Genomic DNA, 19,239 nt, shown 5'->3' with positions numbered 1-19,239 from the left:
GGTATAGACTCTTAAGTTGGCAGTTTTTGTCTTTTGGCTCTAAAGATGTTGCCACATTGTTTTCTGGCCTGCATAATCTCTTATGTGAAGGTGATAATTCTTATCATCTTTTGGTCTAAAAGTAAGGTGTATTTTTACTTACCTCAGTGTGCTTTATAGATTTTCATGTTCATTATTGTTCTTTAGTACAATAGTTCTTTAGTATTGTTCTTTAGTAGTTTTTTTTATTTTTTTTATTTAAATTCAATTAATTAACATGTTTTATTAGTTCCAGAGATAGAAGTCAGTGATTCATCAGTCTTATACCCAGTGCTCCTCACAACACGTGCCCTCCTTTATGTCCATCACCCAGTTACCCCATCCTCTACCCTCTACCCTCTAGCAACCCTCAGTTTATTTCCTATAATTAAGAGTCTCTTATGGTTTAATTTCCCGCTCTGATTTCATCTTGTTTTATTTTTTCCTCTCTTCCCCTATGATCCTCTGTTTGGTTTCTTAAATTCCACAGATGATTGAGATCATATGATAATTGTTTTTCTCTGATTGACTTATTTCACTTAGCATAGTACCCTGTAGTTTCCATCTGTGTCATTGAAAGTGGCAAGATTTCATTTTTTGGATGGCTGAGAAATATCCATATATTCATATATATATAAATACTACTCAGATTATATATATATATATATATATATATATATATATATATATATATACACACACACACATATACATATAATCTTCTTTATCCACTCATCTGCTGATGGAGATCTGAGGTCTTTCCATAGTTTGGCCATTGTGAACATTGCTACTATAACATTAGAGTGCAAGTGTCATTGTCGTTTCACTACATCTGTATCTTTGGGGTAAATAGTACAATTGCTGGGTCATAGAGTAGCTCTATTTTTTAATTTTTTTTAAGTTTTTATTAATTTATTCATGAGACAGAGAGAGAGAGAGAGACAGACAGGCAGAGGGAGAAGCAGGCTCCATGCGGGGAGCCCGACGTAGGACTCGATCCCGGGTTAGAGTAGCTCTATTTTTGACTTTTTGTGGGACCTTCATAATGTTTTCTAGAGTGACTGCACCAGTTTGCCTTCTCACCAACAGTATAAGAGGACTCCTCTTTCTCTTCATCTTTACCATCATCTGTGTTTCCTGACTTGTTAATTTTAGCTATTCTCATTGTGGTTTTGATTTGTATTTCCCTGATGCCAAATGGTATTGAACATTTTTTCATGTGTCTGTTGACCATTTATGGGTCTTACTTGAAGAAATGTCTGTTCATGTCTTCTGCTAATTTTTGATTGGATTATTTGTTCTTTGGGTGTTGAATTTGATAAATTCTTTATAGATTTTGGATATTAGTCCTAAATTAGGCTATCTGGAAAAATAGATGCATTCCTAGACTACCAAGACTGAAACAGGAAGAAATAGAAAACCTTAACAGACCCATAACCAGCAAGGAAATTAAAGAAGTAATCAAATATCTCTCAGCAAGCAAGAGTCCAGGGCCAGATGGCTTCCCAGGAGAATACTATCAAACATTTAGAGAAGAACTAATACCTATTCTTCTGAAACTGTTTTAAAAAATAGAAATGGAAGGAAAACTTCCAAACTCTTTATATAAGGCCAGAATCGACCTTGACCCCAGAACCATGTAAAGACCCCACTAAAATGATAATTATAGACCAATATCCCTTATGAACATGATGCAAATGTTCTCACCAAGATACTGGCCAATAGGGCCAATGGTACATTAAAAGGATTATTCACCACGACCAAGTTGGATTTATTCTTGGGCTGCAAGGGTGATTCAACATCTGCAAATCAAGGTGATAAAAGAAAGGAAAAGAACCATATGATCCTCTCAATAGATGCAGAAAAAAGTATTGACAAAGTACAGCATTTTGATTAAAACTCTTCGAAGTGTAGGGATAGAGGGAACATACCTCAGTATCATAAAAGCCATATGTGAAAAGCTGACAGCAAATACCATTCTCAATGGGGAAAAACTGAGAGCTTTTCCCCTAAGGACAGGAACACGGCAGGGATGTCCACTCCCTTCCACTATGTCTTTCATAGTCTTATCTTTTGTTTGTATGCTTGGCGATTGCATTTATAGGTCTATGCTATTCATCAAATAGGCAGGTTTTCTTCCATCATTTCTTTAAATTTTTTTTATTTATTTTAGTTTTTTTTTCCCATCTGGATCTCAAATTGCATTTATTTTTAACTGATATTTTCCAATGGGTTAATGATGCTCTGTTCATTTTTAATAAATCTCTCTCTCTCTCTCTCTCTCTCTCTCTCTCTCATTTTTGAGTTTCTATTGCTGTTTCTTAAGCTTCATTAATAATTTGCTCTGGATTTCTAGTAGGCTATTAATCATACTCAAATTATTTTTTTTATTTTAAATATTAAAATTTTATCCCTTGAAGCTTCACTTCATTTTTTAAAAAAATATGTTTCACATCCAAACTCAACTGAATACACATTCTTCTCAAGTGCACATGGAACTTTCTCCAGAATAGACCACATACTGGGTCACAAATCGGGTCTGAACCGACACCAAAAGATTGGGATCGTCCCCTGCATATTCTCAGACCATAACGCCTTGAAATTAGAAATCAATCACAAGAAGAAGTTTGGAAGGACCTCAAACACGTGGAGGTTAAGGACCATCCTGCTAAAAGATGAAAGGGTCAACCAGGAAATTAAGGAAGAATTAAAAAGATTCATGGAAATTAATGAGAATGAAGATACAACTGTTCAAAATCTTTGGGATGCAGCAAAAGCAGTCCTGAGGGGGAAATACATCGCAATACAAGCATCCATTCAAAAACTGGAAAGAACTCAAATACAAAAGCTAACCTTACACATAAAGGAGCTAGAGAAGAAGCAGCAAATCAACCCGACGCCCAGCAGAAGAAGAGAGTTAATAAAGATTCGAGCAGAACTCAACGAAATTGAGACCAGAAGAACTGTGGAACAGATTAATAGAACCAGGAGTTGGTTCTTTGAAAGAATTAATAAGATAGACAAACCATTAGCAAACCTTATAAAAAAGAAGAGAGAGAAGACTCAAATTAATAAAATCATGAATGAGAAAGGAGAGATCACTACCAACACCAAGGAAATACAAACGATTTTAAAAACATATTATGAACAGCTCTACGCCAATAAATTAGGCAATCTAGAAGAAATGGACACATTCCTGGAAAGCCACAAACTACCAAAACTGGAGCAGGAAGAAATAGAAAACCTGAACAGGCCAATAACCAGGGAGGAAATTGAAGAAGTCATCAAAAACCTCCCAAGACACAAGAGTCCAGGGCCAGATGGCTTCCCAGGGGAATTCTATCAAACGTTTAAAGAATAAATCATACCTATTCTACTAAAGCTGTTTGGAAAGATAGAAAGAGATGGACTACTTCCAAATTCGTTCTATGAGGCCAGCATCACCTTAATTCCAAAACCAGACAAAGACCCCACCAAAAAGGAGAATTACAGACCAATATCCCTGATGAACATAGATGCAAAAATTCTCAACAAGATACTAGCCAATAGGATCCAACAACACATTAAGAAAATTATTCACGATGACCAAGTAGGATTTATCCCCGGGACACAAGGCTGGTTCAACAATCGTAAAAAAATCAATGTGATTCATCATATCAGCAAGAGAAAAACCAAGAACCATATGATCCTCTCATTAGATGCAGAGAAAGCATTTGACAAAATACAGCATCCATTCCTGATCAAAACTCTTCAGAGTGTAGGGATAGAGGGGACTTTCCTCGACATCTTAAAAGCCATCTACGAAAAGCCCACAGCAAATATCATTCTCAACGGGGGAAGCACTGGGAGCCTTTCCCCTAAGATCAGGAACAAGACAGGGATGTCCACTCTCACCACTGCTATTCAACATAGTATTGGAAGTCCTAGCCTCAGCAATCAGACAACAAAAAAACATTAAAGGCATTCAAATTGGCAAAGAAGAAGTCAAACTCTCCCTCTTCGCCGATGACATGATACTCTACATAGAAAACCCAAAAGCCTCCACCCCAAGATTGCTAGAACTCATACAGCAATTTGGTAGCGTGGCAGGATACAAAATCAATGCCCAGAAATCAATGGCATTCTATACACTAACAATGAGACTGAAGAAAGAGAAATTAAGGAGTCAATCCCATTTACAATTGCACCCAAAAGCATAAGATACCTAGGAATAAACCTAACCAAAGAGGTAAAGGATCTATACCCTAAAAACTATAGAACACTTCTGAAAGAAATTGAGGAAGACACAAAGAGATGGAAAAATATTCCATGCTCATGGATTGGCAGAATTAATATTGTGAAAATGTCAATGTTACCCAGGGCAATTTACACGTTTAATGCAATCCCTATCAAAATACCATGGACTTTCTTCAGAGACTTAGAACAAATTATTTTAAGATTTGTGTGGAATCAGAAAAGACCCCGAATAGCCAGGGGAATTCTAAAAAAGAAAACCATGTCTGGGGGCATCACAATGCCAGATTTCAGGTTGTACTACAAAGCTGTGGTCATCAAGACAGTGTGGTACTGGCACAAAAACAGACACATAGATCAATGGAACAGAATAGAGAACCCAGAAGTGGACCCTGAACTTTATGGTCAACTAATATTCGACAAAGGAGGAAAGACTATCCACTGGAAGAAAGACAGTCTCTTCAATAAATGGTGCTGGGAAAATTGGACATCCACATGCAGAAGAATGAAACTAGACCACTCTCTTGCACCATACACAAAGATAAACTCAAAATGGATGAAAGATCTAAATGTGAGACAAGATTCCATCAAAATCCTAGAGGAGAACACAGGCAACACCCTTTTTGAACTTGGCCACAGTAACTTCTTGCAAGATACATCCACGAAAGCAAAAGAAACAAAAGCAAAAATGAACTATTGGGACTTCATCAAGATAAGAAGCTTTTGCACAGCAAAGGATACAGTCAACAAAACTCAAAGACAACCTACAGAATGGGAGAAGATATTTGCAAATGACGTATCAGATAAAGGGCTAGTTTCCAAGATCTATAAAGAACTTACCAAACTCAACACCAAAGAAACAAACAATCCAATCATGAAATGGGCAAAAGACATGAAGAGAAATCTCACAGAGGAAGACATAGACATGGCCAACACGCACATGAGAAAATGCTCTGCATCACTTGCCATCAGGGAAATGCAGGTCAAGACCACAATGAGATACCACCTCACACCAGTGAGAATGGGGAAAATTAACAAGGCAGGAAATCACAAATGTTGGAGAGGATGCGGAGAAAAGGGAACCCTCTTACACTGTTGGTGGGAATGTGACCTGGTGCAGCCACTCTGGAAAACTGTGTGGAGGTTCCTCAAAGAGTTAAAAATAGACCTGCCCTACGACCCAGCAATTGCACTGTTAGGGATTTACCCCAAAGATTCAGATGCAATGAAACGCCAGGACACCTGCACCCCAATGTTTCTAGCAGCCATGTCCACAATAGCCAAACTGTGGAAGGAGCCTTGGTGCCCATCGAAAGATGATGGATAAAGAAGATGTGGTTCATGTATACAATGGAATATTCCTCAGCCATTAGAAATGACAAATACCCACCATTTGCTTCAACGTGGATGGAACTGGAGGGTATTATGCTGAGTGAAGTAAGTCAATCGGAGAAGGACAAACAGTGTATGTTCTCATTCATTTGGGGAATATGAATAATAGTGAAAGGGAATATAAGGGAAGGGAGAAGAAATGTGTGGGAAATATCAGAAAGGGACACAGAACATAAAGACTCCTAACTCTGGGAAATGAACTAGGGGTGGTGGAAGGGGAGGAAGGCGGGGGGTGGGGGTGAGTGGGTGACGGGCACTGAGGGGGACACTTGACGGGATGAGCACTGGGTGTTATTCTGTATGTTGGTAAATTGAACACCAATAAAAACTAATTAAAAAAATAAAAAATAAAAAATAAAAATAAAATAAAAATTGAAAAAAATGTTTCTTATGCTTTTCCTCATTATGCTCATTTTTTTCTACATTCTTGAGCATTAGAACATATTTACAGTAGCTGCATTAACTACCGTGTCTACTAATTTTATCTTCCTTGTCAGTTATGTGCCTATTTTTAAAATATTTTATTTATTTATCCACGAGAGACAGAGAGAGAGGCAGAGACACAGGCAGAGGGAGAAGCAGGCTCGCTGCAGGGAGCCCGATGAGGGACTTGATCCCAGGACCCTGGGATCACCACCTGAGCCAAAGGCAAATGCTCAACCACTGAGCCACCCAGAAGTCCCTGTGCCTATTTTTGTTACTGATTTATCTCTTGCTTTGAGTCATATATTTCTGTTTCCTCACATGCCTGGTAATATTGGGTGACAGATACTATTATTTTGCATATGTGAGTGTTGAGTCTTGCTCTATCCCTTTAATAGTGTTGATTGTTGCTCTGGAATTCTGTTAAGTTATTTGGAATGAGTTTCACCCAAGCACCACTTGCTTTGAATCTTTATTAGGGCCAGAGCCAGAGCACTCTTCAGTCTGGAGCTAATGCTGCTCACTATCAACTATATCAACTATGGGAGGACTCCTCCAAACGCTGTGTGTATTTCAGTATCTCTACAGCCCATCTGGTAGGATGCACACTGTTCCTACCTGTTTGTGGGTTCTGGGAGTTGTTTAGCCTACTTCTTTCCATGGTTCTTTCCTTATCATCATGGAGTTTCACCTCATATATTAAAATTCAGGGGATTCTTCTGCAGTTCTAAAGTTCTCTTTCTGTCTGTCTGCCTGCCCTCTGGTGCTAGCTCCTTAAAATCTAACAGCTTCCCCCTCCACACCACCTCCAGTGAATTCTGGTCTGTCTCCTAAATTCTGAGAGAATGTTTGACTATATTCGTTTTTGTTCCCCTCTGTCTTGAAAACTATCTCCCAGCCTTCAGCACCAGCTGTCATTGGGCTTACCTTGTTGGTTCCTTTCTCTGAAGAATCACAATGCTTTGTTTCTTGTCACTCAATTTATGAAAATAACAATATTCCACATAATTTATTAGTAGTGTACTGTGTGAAAGCAATTTCCACAGTAGTCAATTATTCATGGGAGAAGTCCATGATTATCTTTTAATTTAACATATATATTACAGACCCCGATTACCTATGTTTCATGCATTTAGTATGCACTTAGAATTCAGAAGGGATTTTTAGAGACTTTATTTTTTAAAAAAATTGATAAAACTGAGAAACTTAATTGTTTGTTTTGATAGACTTTATTTTTAGAGTATCTTTAAGTTCATAGCAAAATGGAGCAGAAGAAATACAGATTTCCCCCATGTATGTGAGAGATAGACCCCCCAACCACATCCCATGCATAACTTCTCCTATTATCAATATTTTCCATAAGAAATTGTTTTAATTGTTAACCAATCTGTTATAATTGATGAGTTTGCATGAACACATAATTATCACTCAAAGTCCACAGTTTACATGAAGGCTCACTCTCGCTGTCATACATTCTATGAGTTTGGACAACTGTATAATGACATGTGTCCATCATTATTAGATCATATCATGTGCTCTCTCTGTTTGTTCATCCCTTCCCTTCCCCCCAACCAAAACCCTGGCAACAACTGGTCTTCTTATCACCATAATTTTGCCTTTTGCAAAGTTCGTATAGTTGGGATCATACACTACACGTATTGGCTTCATTCATTTAGAAGCACACATTTAAAGCCTATGTGTTTTCAGATCTTCATAGCTCATTTCTTTATTGTGCTAATATTTCTTTGTCTAGATGTGCCAGCGTTGATTTGTCCATTCAGCTACTGCAGAACATCTCAGCTATTTCCATGTTTCAGCAACATCCACATTCAGGGGTTGGCAGGGACATAAGTTTTGAACACTTTTGAATAAATGCCAAGGATTGAGGGACAAACTGTAAGAGTATGTTTAGTTTTGTGAGAAACTGCCAAACTGTATTGCAAAAAGGTGTCTGTTGACATTTTGGGCCCATTCCTCACCGGTTTGTTTTCCTGTTGTTGAGTTTAAGAGTTCTTTGTGGGGCAGCCTGGTTGGCTCAGCGGTTTAGTGCTGCCTTCAGCCCAGGGCCTGATCCTGGAGACCTGGGGTCGAGTCGAGTCCCGCGTCGGGCTCCCTACATGGAGCCTGCTTCCCCCTCTGCCTGTGTCTCTGCCTCTCTCTCTCTCTCTCTTTGTGTGTGTCTCATGAATAAATAAATAAAACCTTAAAAAAAAAGAGAGAGTTCTTTGTGTATGTCGGATAATAGTCCTTTATAACATATTTTTTTTGCCAATATTTTCTCCCAGTGTATTTCTTGTCTTCTCAAGATAAACTTATTTTTTTCATAAAAACAAAGATATGATTGGAAATTTCAGTTGCTATTTATGAATAATAAGAGTTCTACAAATTCACCATAGGAATAGTTTACTTTCATGTTTACATGCTTTTTGCATTTTGGTGCCTGTTGCTTTAAAAGGAGACATGAACATGCCACACCTTTACTGTTTCTTAATTCTTCTTGATTGTGTATACTTAAGATTATTTAGATGTGTGTGTTCTATTATGAGTAATCCTTTTACCCAAGGGACATGGTTTCAGAAAAGATTAATTTACAAAGCTTTTTCTCTGAAAATAGAGGCAGAACTGTGAAATGTGAGACGACAAAGCCGTTACAATGGGAGGATAGCACAGGGATAACCTGCGGAAGGCTCCCTTCTTAGTGAAGACACCTTGGAAAAGAAAGCAAACATTACAGATAAAGCTGAGATATCTTCTGTGTACCTATTTCTTACCCTCTCCAACATAAACTCCCACACTGTGGAAAAATTTCTCAGAAATTCCATGTTTACCTTCCAAGAGTAGAGTGCATAGAACAATGCTGGGCATGCAGTAAGTGCTCAGTAAATGTTCTGGATACTTTACTGCATATTTATTCAAAATATCAGTCTATATTGTATTACAAGTATTTAAGTGTTCTTTTTTTCCTTTGGCAACTTACTTTTTCTTACTCCTTATTATGTGTTTGAATTACCAAAGCTGACAAAGTAATTTATAGTTCCAACCTGTAACTAGTGCTATTACTACTTTGTATAAAATACCCACTTATTTATAGATTTTTCTGTTGAGGGACCCTGGATTATTTCTTATTTTTGATATTAGAAACAACATTGCCAGGAGATTTCCTATGTATTTCTCCTTGTGCAGGTTCATACGAGCTGCTCTTAATATATAACTTATAAGTGGAATTTCCTGACTATGGGATATAATCATTTTCAACTTGGCTCAATATTATCAAATTTCACTTCAAAATGTCAGTCACAATTCAAGTTCACACTAGTAGAGTATGAAAATTTCTGTTGCTCTATATCCTTTCCAACACATTTTTCAGTTTTTTTTTTATTCTAAAGGTATTTGCAGGAATACCTGAGGCATAGAGAATGGGGTGATTATCTCTATAGGGGTGCATGTTTCCAAGGAGACTGTGAATAAAGCCAGAAGTAATGAGGGCCTTAACTAAGGCTGGGTATGGAGAGGAGGAATTGGGACATTAATAAGATGCAATTGAAAGTTGTTAGCAAAAAACTAAAAGAAGGAGAATCAGTCACTTCAAAGGAGTGAAAATATAAGACAATTTAAGTGAAATATGATTTATGGAGTGTAGGTGAGTGGCCATGCTGCCCATCCACGTGGAGGTGGGAGTGGAGGCAGGTGCATCCTTTGCTAGGGGTGAAATATCTGAAAAAAATACATTTTATGCGTGAAAACCATGAGACCCAACATGTGTGAGTGTTTGTGTGCCATTCGTTCCTCTTTATCCTGTAAAAATACAACCCGAGTGTCCTAGGCACACTCACATTTCTAGAATTAATATGTTTTAAACTTAGCTCTTTCCTTAGTTTAGCCAACTAGAATATTTCATGGAGGAAACAGAAAGAAAATTGGGTTATGATTATTGAGCTGCCATTTACTCTATAGATAGCACTTAAAACTTCAAACCTATACTTCAAGAGTTTCCCCTACTAAGGACGTGATTCATTTAGCAAAATAAATAGAACAGTGATCTTGCTACACTAATTATGTGAGTTCTCACTATAATTACCATAAAATTATAAGTTACAGTAATTTTCGGTACTCCACCAGGGAAAATGAAGCTACTTTGAATTATAATGGCAAATTGGATAGTGTCTTATAACAACATGAGATAGTGTAAGTTATTTGGGTCACTGTAATATGTGTTCCATCCCCAAATGTATCCTTTTAATTCTCTGATTAAATAAAAACCATACATTCCTACTTGAATTTAGCCATACTCCCACCCAATGTATAATAGATGACGAGACTCAGAGAATTACAGAAGTAATAGTAAATTAAGAGTTCCACCCCTTTGAGCAGACAAATCCTACACATGAGAAATGGGGAGCAAGGGTGTTGAGTTAGTTCAGCTTGCTTGTTTGTGTGCAGGTGGGATGCATGTGATGTGTAGTGGGGTTGGCATTAACTGCAGCCACAGTCGTTTTTGTTTTTTTTTTGTTGTTGTTGTTTTTCTTCTTCTTCTTCTTCTTCTTCTTCTTCTTCTTCTTCTTCTTCTTCTTCTTCTTCTTCTTCCTTCTTCTTCTTCTTCTTCTTCTTCTTCTTCTTCTTCTTCTTCCTTCTTCTTCTTCTTCTTCTTCTTCTTCTTCTTCTTCTTCTTCTTCTTCTTCTTCTTCTTCTTCTTCTTCTTTCTTCTTCTTCTTCTTTCTTCTTCTTCTTCAAGAAGACTGAAATCACACAAAGTGTATTTCCCAACCTCAGTGACACAAAACTAATGATCAACCATAAAGCAAAGCTGGGAAATCTATAATGTGAATATTAAATATTTAATATTAATGTAAATACTAAGAACAACACACTACTGCACAAGCAATGGGCCAAATAAGCAATCAAATGGCAAATCAAAATATGTCTCAAGACAAGAGAAAAAGAAAACGCAATATTCCAAAACCTGTGGGATGCAGCAAAAGCAGATGTAAGAATGAAATTTATACTGTAAATGCCTGTATTAAGGGGAAAAAAAAGCTGAAATAAAAAATCTACACCACAAGGAACTAGAAAAAGAAGAAACTTAGGTGAAATTTAGTAGAGGAAAGAAATAACAAAGATAAATGAGAAGTAAGTAAAAGAGAGACCAGAATAAACAACATAACATTGAAAGTAATGACCAGTTTTTCACACACACACACACACACACACACACACACACACACACACACAAGTTGGCAATGGTTTAACTACATTAACTACGAAAACAAAAAAGAGAAGCCTCAAAAAACAAAATGAGAAATGGAAGAGACAACATTACAACAGATAACCACAGAAATACACAGAGTGAGAACAGTCTATGTATAAATAATTATATACCAACAAATCGGTAATTTAGGGAAAAAAAAACAGATAATCCCTAAAAATGCATAAGTTGACCCAGATTGAATTGTGGATCTTGAATCCAAGAAGTAGGAAAACTTCTTAGACCAATAACAAGAAGGAAAGTTGAATTAGGAATAGTAATTCTTAAAGTTTGGTTCTGCCAAATTGTAGCATCAGCATCCAACAGAAGCAGCGTATTTTGATCGGAGAGATGAGGCATAATAGGGAAAAAATAGTGTATTCTTCATTTTGTTTTGTTTTCAAAGACGCTTACGTTTAAATCCAGGGTCTGTCATTCTCTCTTAAGTTATGAATTCTTTATTGATAACATGAGTGTGATATTCCCATTTCACAGAGTTACTAGAGAAATGAAATTATAACATATAAAGTGTCAAGCAGAGAGCCTGTGACCCAGTCAATCGTTAGTAAGAAACCGCTCAAGGTGCCCCCAAATCTGCCCAAAATGGGACAGATTGCACAGCATTTTCCTTAACAAAACCCCAGGCAGGACTGTATTGATTACCACGCACAAACATCTCTACGTGTTGATGGAATGGTTTTTATAAAGCACCTTCTCACCACCCACTCTTAACAGTGCTGTGAGGAGCAAAACGGGGGTGAATGGGGAATATTGTGTATGCTGCAACACCAATGAGCTATTTTCAGACACTGTGTCTCCCCCCCCCCCGTCCCTTGCCTCACCCCCCCCATCAGAAATAATTCTTCACTTGGATAAAAACCGGTTCGAATTGTAATGACATGTGCACAGTGATACACCTCTTAAGACAAAACTAAATTTTGGACCTGATCCTCTAAGACTTTTGTTGTGTGTGGCACTTCTCATCCATGACTCACGTGTAGCACAGAATAGTTTTACCTTTGGATAGAAGGACACAGTATTTATTGCTCCCCATGAAATAGGATTTTGGAAGCCTGGGGATGATTAGTTGACAAATTCACACAGCAGATAAAATAATATGTCCAGAAAAATGGATGCTCCCTTTTCAGAGAATGCTAGAATTGCCGGGGAAAAACAGGGACTATGTTTCGTAGGCCCCTGGTGTCTGGGGATTATGTACCTCTGAAAGCCACTTCTAACCGGAGTCTCTAAAACACTCATGGTGCACCAGCACTCCCATCAGAAATACATTTCAAACTTATTTCCAAGCTGTAGGATATAACATCCTTCCAGTTATAAGATAAATAAGTCATGGAGCTGTTCTGTAGAACATGATGATTATAGTTCATTACTGCTGTGTGGTATATTTGAAAATTGACCATAGATCCTAAGAGTTCTCCTCACAAGGGAAAAAGAAAACACGTTTGCTTTTTAAATCCATCTGAGGTAATAGATGTTAACTAAATTTATTTCGTAACATATGAAAGTCAATGCATTGAACTTACACAGCACTGTATGCTAATTACATCTTAATAAAACTGGACAAAAATGAAAAAAAAAAGAAATGTTTCCATTATCTTTCAAATCTGATTTCTTTCTTTCTCTTTCTTTCTTTCTTTCTTTCTTTCTTTCTTTCTTTCTTTCTTCTTTCTTTCTTTCCTTTTTTTCTTTCTTTCTCTTTCTTTCTTTCTTTCTTTCTTTCTTTCTCTTTCTTTCTTTCTTTTTCTTCTTTCTTCTTTCTTTTTAATATACATATTAGCTAGTGTTTCTCCAGCTAGTTCTATTAGGACAAAAGATCCGAAGCTAATTAATATACCTAATGTGGAGGCTCCTCATTGTTTATAAGTTTTGGGTACTTGGTGACTTTAGATTTGAAAAAAGATTATTCATTGTACAGGATTATTTTAATCCCATTGCAATGACATCTGAATCTCTGTACCGTTACTTTAGCGCACTTCACTTTGTTAGTCAGTGGTGCATCCCAGCCTTCCATGTGGCTTACGTTTCCACGTGAGAGGAAATATGACGTGTGAGGATAGAGCCCAGTGAGAGGATCAAGAAGACCTATGTTCAGTACTGTCTTTGAAACTCCCCAACCGTGAAGTCTTACTATATTATTCAAATTGAACCTCACATGCATGTCCTTATCATTTGACAAGAATGAGATATATAGAAATTTAAAAAAAAGAAATTAGTACACGTACTCCAGTTCACACAGTTTTAAAATATTATTAGTAGTAAAACATTGTGATTTATAGTCATGTGACCATTCTGTAAAGACTTGAAATATATACACGCACTTGCAGATGTTATTACAACTACAGAACCTGTGAACTCAGATGATAACAACTTTGTAAAACATGTCACATAATTATTTTGTACTATATTTTTGTTCCACATTAGTTCCTTGCTATTATTAAGGCTTATAAAGAATCTATGAGATAGAAGATTCTTTATAAGATTCATTACTCCAGGAACGCCTGGGTGGCCTCAGTGGTTGAGCGTCTGCCTTTAGGCCAGGGTGTGATCCCGGGGTCCTGGGATCGAGTCCCACATCGGGCTCCCTGCAGGGAGCCTGCTTCTCCCTCTGCCTGTGTCTCTGCCCCTCTCTCTGTGTCTCTTGTGAATAAATAAATAAAATCTTTAAAAAATCATTATTCCTATTGAATTAGTTTTGAAGTGAGAGGATTTTTATTTTAATTTCTTTGGAGTCATCATTAAGTAATCATATGCAAGTGATAATAAATAATTGTGTAGAGTTTTTTTTAAATATAGCCAGTTCATCTATAAATCAAATTAAGATTAAGATCTCCCCGTAAGCATTAGTATGCATGTCCCAAACACCTGATCACTCTCCATGCTCAAACAGACAACTGCAGATTCTAGTATCATGGGTCAACCACTGACAAAAATAATATCCTTACCTGGATGACTTCCAAATGGTTTTGCAATATGTTTGGTCAGTGGGAAACAGTGATGCCAGTGGCATGACCATGTGCTATAATAGGTCAGGATCAGGCAAAGATAGTTAATAATACAAAAGTACTCATTTCTGGAGGCCACTGCTTGAAAGATCTAAGGATCAAAATTTGCCTGCAGAAAGTTTACCCTCAGAAACTGTGAATCTGTTGGCATTTGAGTCCTGAAGAATGTCACCTCATCTCCTGCTGCCCAAACCAGAACCGTAGTGACTTAGCAATCTATATATTTTACATGTACTGTGTGTATATAAACATATATATTTACATGTGATATGGACGTACATGTGTGTGTGCATGTTGGGTACATAATTAGGGCCTTGTATTGACCGCAACCTGTCTGGCCTATGCATTTTCTTTCACCCACGATGGAAAATCCAGTGACTGTGAAACCTAGTGAAAAGGCTTTGGCTCTTTGCTAATCTACCTTCCTAAAGGTAATCAGGTGCAAATTCTGGATTCTTCTAGAAGATCTTGAAGGGTGGGGGAAATCTGTGTTGAGAGGATAAAGCCAATACTGGGATTATAGATTCAGTTTCCATTTCTGCTTAGTTTTATTTTTTTTTTCACCCAAAGAAGACAAATATTCAGAATCATCCTGAAATCAAAATTGTGAAGTAGACTGAAATATAGAATTAGGAGTCATTTCCCCCAAATTTCCCCTAGCTCTAAAATTCTATCTTATTATAAGGATTTATCAAATTCACTTGGTTACATAATTACTTAAAATAACCTGGATGCATCCATGTATCTATTCCCACAGCATCAAAAATCTTGACCATTTTTTTTTTTAGAACTCAAATTTCATCTTGTAGATTGAACAGTTTAAAGACAAATCATGGCATGAGGTTTCTAAGACAAGATCTGATTGGTCTTCTTCTGTCATCTGTAAATTTAAGACTACAACAATTACTCTGCATAGAATGTAGATTAAATTAGATTATACAAGTAATGGTACTCCCAAAACCAACATTACACTGCATGTTAACTAACTAGAATTTATTTTTTTTAATTTTTTTATTTAAATTCAGTAAGCCAATATATAGTACCTCATTAGTTTCAGATGCAGATTTCAATAATTCATCAGTTGCATGTCACACCCAGTGCTCATCACATCACAAACTAACTAGAATTTAAATAAAAATTTGAAAAAGAAAAAGCATTTTAAGAGAAACAAGTTAAAAATTTTCTTTATATTATTGCCTATATATGTGTGTATCTGTAATTATGTGTGTTTAATAAAGTCACATAGATATTTATATGAAAGTAACTGTGGTTTTAGTAGCTAAGCTAAAATGCTTTTATAGTAGCAGGAAAAAAAAAAGAACAATTTTGTCCCCCCAAAGTAACAGCGATCCCGCAGGTAGCGTTGCAAACTTCCAATACACATTCAGAAGTTTTTAAACCACATGCTAAATCTTGCATTTTGAAATGACAGATCTTCCCGTGTGGCAAAGCCCTCTCTGTGGAAATGACTTTCTTGAAGACTCATCTCAGCCAATGCTATAATTTTCTCCCAGTTGGCCATTTCCGATCCCCTTCGTGTGCACTTTTCTTTGATGGAAAAGTTCCCCTCTGTGGCACAGCCTTCGAGATTTAGAAGTCCAACTCCTGAAACAATTGTTTCTCAAAAATATTCAAAATGCATTTGAAGATGATGGAACGTGTGTCTCCTTCTCCCATCTCCTGGTAGGAGACCATGAGACAGCCGAGAGGTCACCGGGGATCCGGCCACGGTCATCACCCCAGGGTGGTGCAGTGAGGACCCTGCTTTGTCGTGCGGGGAGCAGATGATTTGGGTAGTGAGCACGCGCTGCCTGTCAAGTGCCTGCCTTTGGACAGAGCACACCGTTTGCACACTAATTGCTCTCCTTGGTGGCCTGGGCTTTCTTGGGGGGCCTTTCTTCTAAGAGGATGTCAGGCCTGCACAGCCCTGCGCCCAAGCTCCCTGGACAGAGCCACCCCCGCCCGAGGGCCCAGAAGACCTGTGCCCTCACCCTTTTCCAGCCACAGGCGAGAGGCATGGGGTCACACAAATCACTTTGCCTCTGAACTTCCTGTTTGCAAAATGAAGATTTGGGGGCTAGGTAGTTCTGACATCCTCGTTAGCTTTCCAAGCAAAGTGACTTTTCCTTGTACTGCGGAGCCTTGAGAGAGAATCGGTGCGTTCTCAGCCCCAACCCCCAAACTTCCCCTGCATGTAGACATGTGTAAATTCTATGCTACGAAGCTCCTGCAGGATCAGCTACACAGGAACCCAAATCTATAAGTGGCAGTTTCAGTGAGTTAAGAACATCCTTAGCATCATGCTACTATAGTTCAGACTTCTTTCCTTTTTCTTTTGTTAGACTTCAGCAGTGTGACAACGCAGGCATCTCTTAAACAGGGGTGACAAGAAAATAGATACGACAACACAACGTATGGAAGGAAAGACTGGGGCCGATTCATCTGAGTGGGTGCAGAGGTTAGGACCGAGAGCGAGGACCCGTAGACTTGCTGTCCGAAGCGACGTGAGCCCCAAGGTCAACACTGAATTGCTGTGACGCAAAAGTGTTGATGAGCCCAACAGAAAAAGGCCAAGGACAAACAGTATTCTATGAGAATTTTGTAAGTCATGAGAACATATTTACAAACAAGGAGGGGACGAGTTGCTCCGTAATGATGCTAAAAATAATAATTGATTATTTGGGAAAACATGCAATTAGAACCTTTCCTCAGACTGTCCACCATACTGAAAGGTAAATGGGTCTAGAAATGTGAAAAATGAAGCCCTAAGAGCTGGAAGCAATTGAAGGGATGTTTATCCACATGAGAAATGACTTCTAAGGCCCGGGAGATCGATAGAATCGTTCGTGTTCAATCTACTGTGTCAAAAATCAGCATGGAAACAGTAAGCCACAAAAAAATAAATAAATAAAAATAAAAAATAAAAGGAAAAGGAAAAAGTTAGCCATAAGCAATCGGTACCCACTTGTGGGGCGGGAATCAGCAGCGGTGCCTTCTGTTGCTGACTACTTCCACCCTGGGGAGCGCTCGGTGCTTAAGGGTAAACCCACTGTATGCATTTTAGAACAAGGTGTGTGTTTCCATATTTCCTTTCTCTTGTGGAAATACCCAGGAGTTGATTTTCTGGGTTGTACGTGAGGTGTATGTTTAATTTCTAAGGGACTATTGGGCCTTTTTCAGAGGGAATACCAACCATCCTCCACTCCCACCAGCAATGTTGGAGTTTCCGGTAGCACGACGTCCTGGCTGACATTTCGTGCTATATATCTGTTCTTTCTTTTTACATAGTCTGATGGCGTGAGCTTCACTGAGGTTTTAGTAGGAATTTCTCAGGTTACTAATGATGCGGAGCGCTTATGTGTTTATGGGCATGTATATATTTTCCTTATGGAAAATGGCAGCTTAAATATTGTACATATTTATTCTATTTGTTCCTGAGGTTTTTTTTTTTTTTAATGCTGTGTTGTAAAGGAGATTTTTGTGTATCTAAGTTTCCAGCCCTCTGTCAAACACATGTTCCTTAATGATTTAATTATTTTCTCCAAGTCTGGCACTTGCTTATTCATTTTCTTAGCAGTACCTTTGATAATAGAAGTTTTGAGTTAAAAAAGATTTGTATGTGTAAGGTCTAATTTACCATCTTTTATCATATTGGTCACTGCAATTTGTCTAGGAAAATTTGGCTTGCTGGTAAATCATGCATGTTTTCTTCTATATTTTTTCTCGAATGCTTCGTGATTTTATATTTTACATTAGGCCTTTTTTATCCACTCTGACTTAATTTGTGTGTGACGTAAGAGTTAGGGGTAAAATTTCTTTTCTTTCTTTTCTTTTCTTTGCTTTTCTTTTTTCTTTTCTTTTCTTTTCTTTTTTTTCTTTCTTTCCCTTTTCTTTTCTTTTCGTGAATATCCAGGTATTCCAGTATCATTTGTTTAAAAGACTTTCCTTTCTCTGTAAAGTTACATTGGCACTTTTGTCAAAAGTTGCGTTTTGTGGGTCTATTTTTGGACACTTGTTCCTGTTCCATGAATCTGTTTGTTACTTCCTCTGCCAGCTTCCCTCTGTTTTGGTTACTGTGTCTTTAGAATCAACCTTGAAGTTGAAGTATAAGACCTCTAGCTATGTTTTTTTTTTTTTTATTTTTTTCAAGCTTGCTTTGGGTTTTGGTTTTGGTTTTGGTTCCAAGTCCATGTATATGTGTCTGTGTGTGTGTCAATATACATATATTACTATATATAAATTAAAATACATAATCAATAGATATATTAGAGGATCATCTTTCAGTGTCTATAATAAAATCCTCCTGGTATTGGTAATGTATACTTATACTGCATTGTCTGTATCTCCTTCTTGTTTGCTCCTTGTAGTCACTTCAAGAAGAAATTGTATGTGGGACACCCAGGTGGCTCAGCAGTTGAGCATCTGCCTTTGGCTCAGGTCATGATCCGGGGTCCCAGGATCGAGTCCCACATGGGGCTCCCCGCAGGGAGCCTGCTTCTCCCTCTGCCTGTGTCTGCCTCTGTCTCTGTGTCTCTCATGAATAAATAAATACAATCTTTAAAAAAAGAAGAAGAAATTTTACGCATCCAATTCCTTGTCTCAGGCTCTGATGTGGGCAAATGAAGATGCTCTTCATGTCCACTTACCTTAACTGGTCGTATGTCCTGCTTCATGTGTGCTTTCTCTAGCTTAATATTTGTGATATATCATAAACATACCCTTTAAAAGACTTATTTAAGGGATGCCTGGGTGGCTCCGTCAGATAAGCATCTTTCTTCAGTTCAGGTTACGATCCCAGGGTCATGTGCTCAAGCCACCCATCAGGCTCCCTGCCTAGCAGGGAGGCCACTTCTCCTTCTCCCTCTGCCTGCCACTCCCCCTGCTTGTGCTCCCTCCGACAAATACTCT

Source organism: Nyctereutes procyonoides, unplaced genomic scaffold (genome assembly GCF_905146905.1).
Source record: "Nyctereutes procyonoides isolate TBG_1078 unplaced genomic scaffold, NYPRO_anot_genome, whole genome shotgun sequence".
Lineage (NCBI taxonomy): Eukaryota > Metazoa > Chordata > Mammalia > Carnivora > Canidae > Nyctereutes > Nyctereutes procyonoides.
The sequence above is the reverse complement of the archived record's forward strand: the minus strand, read 5'-3'. Positions refer to the sequence as shown.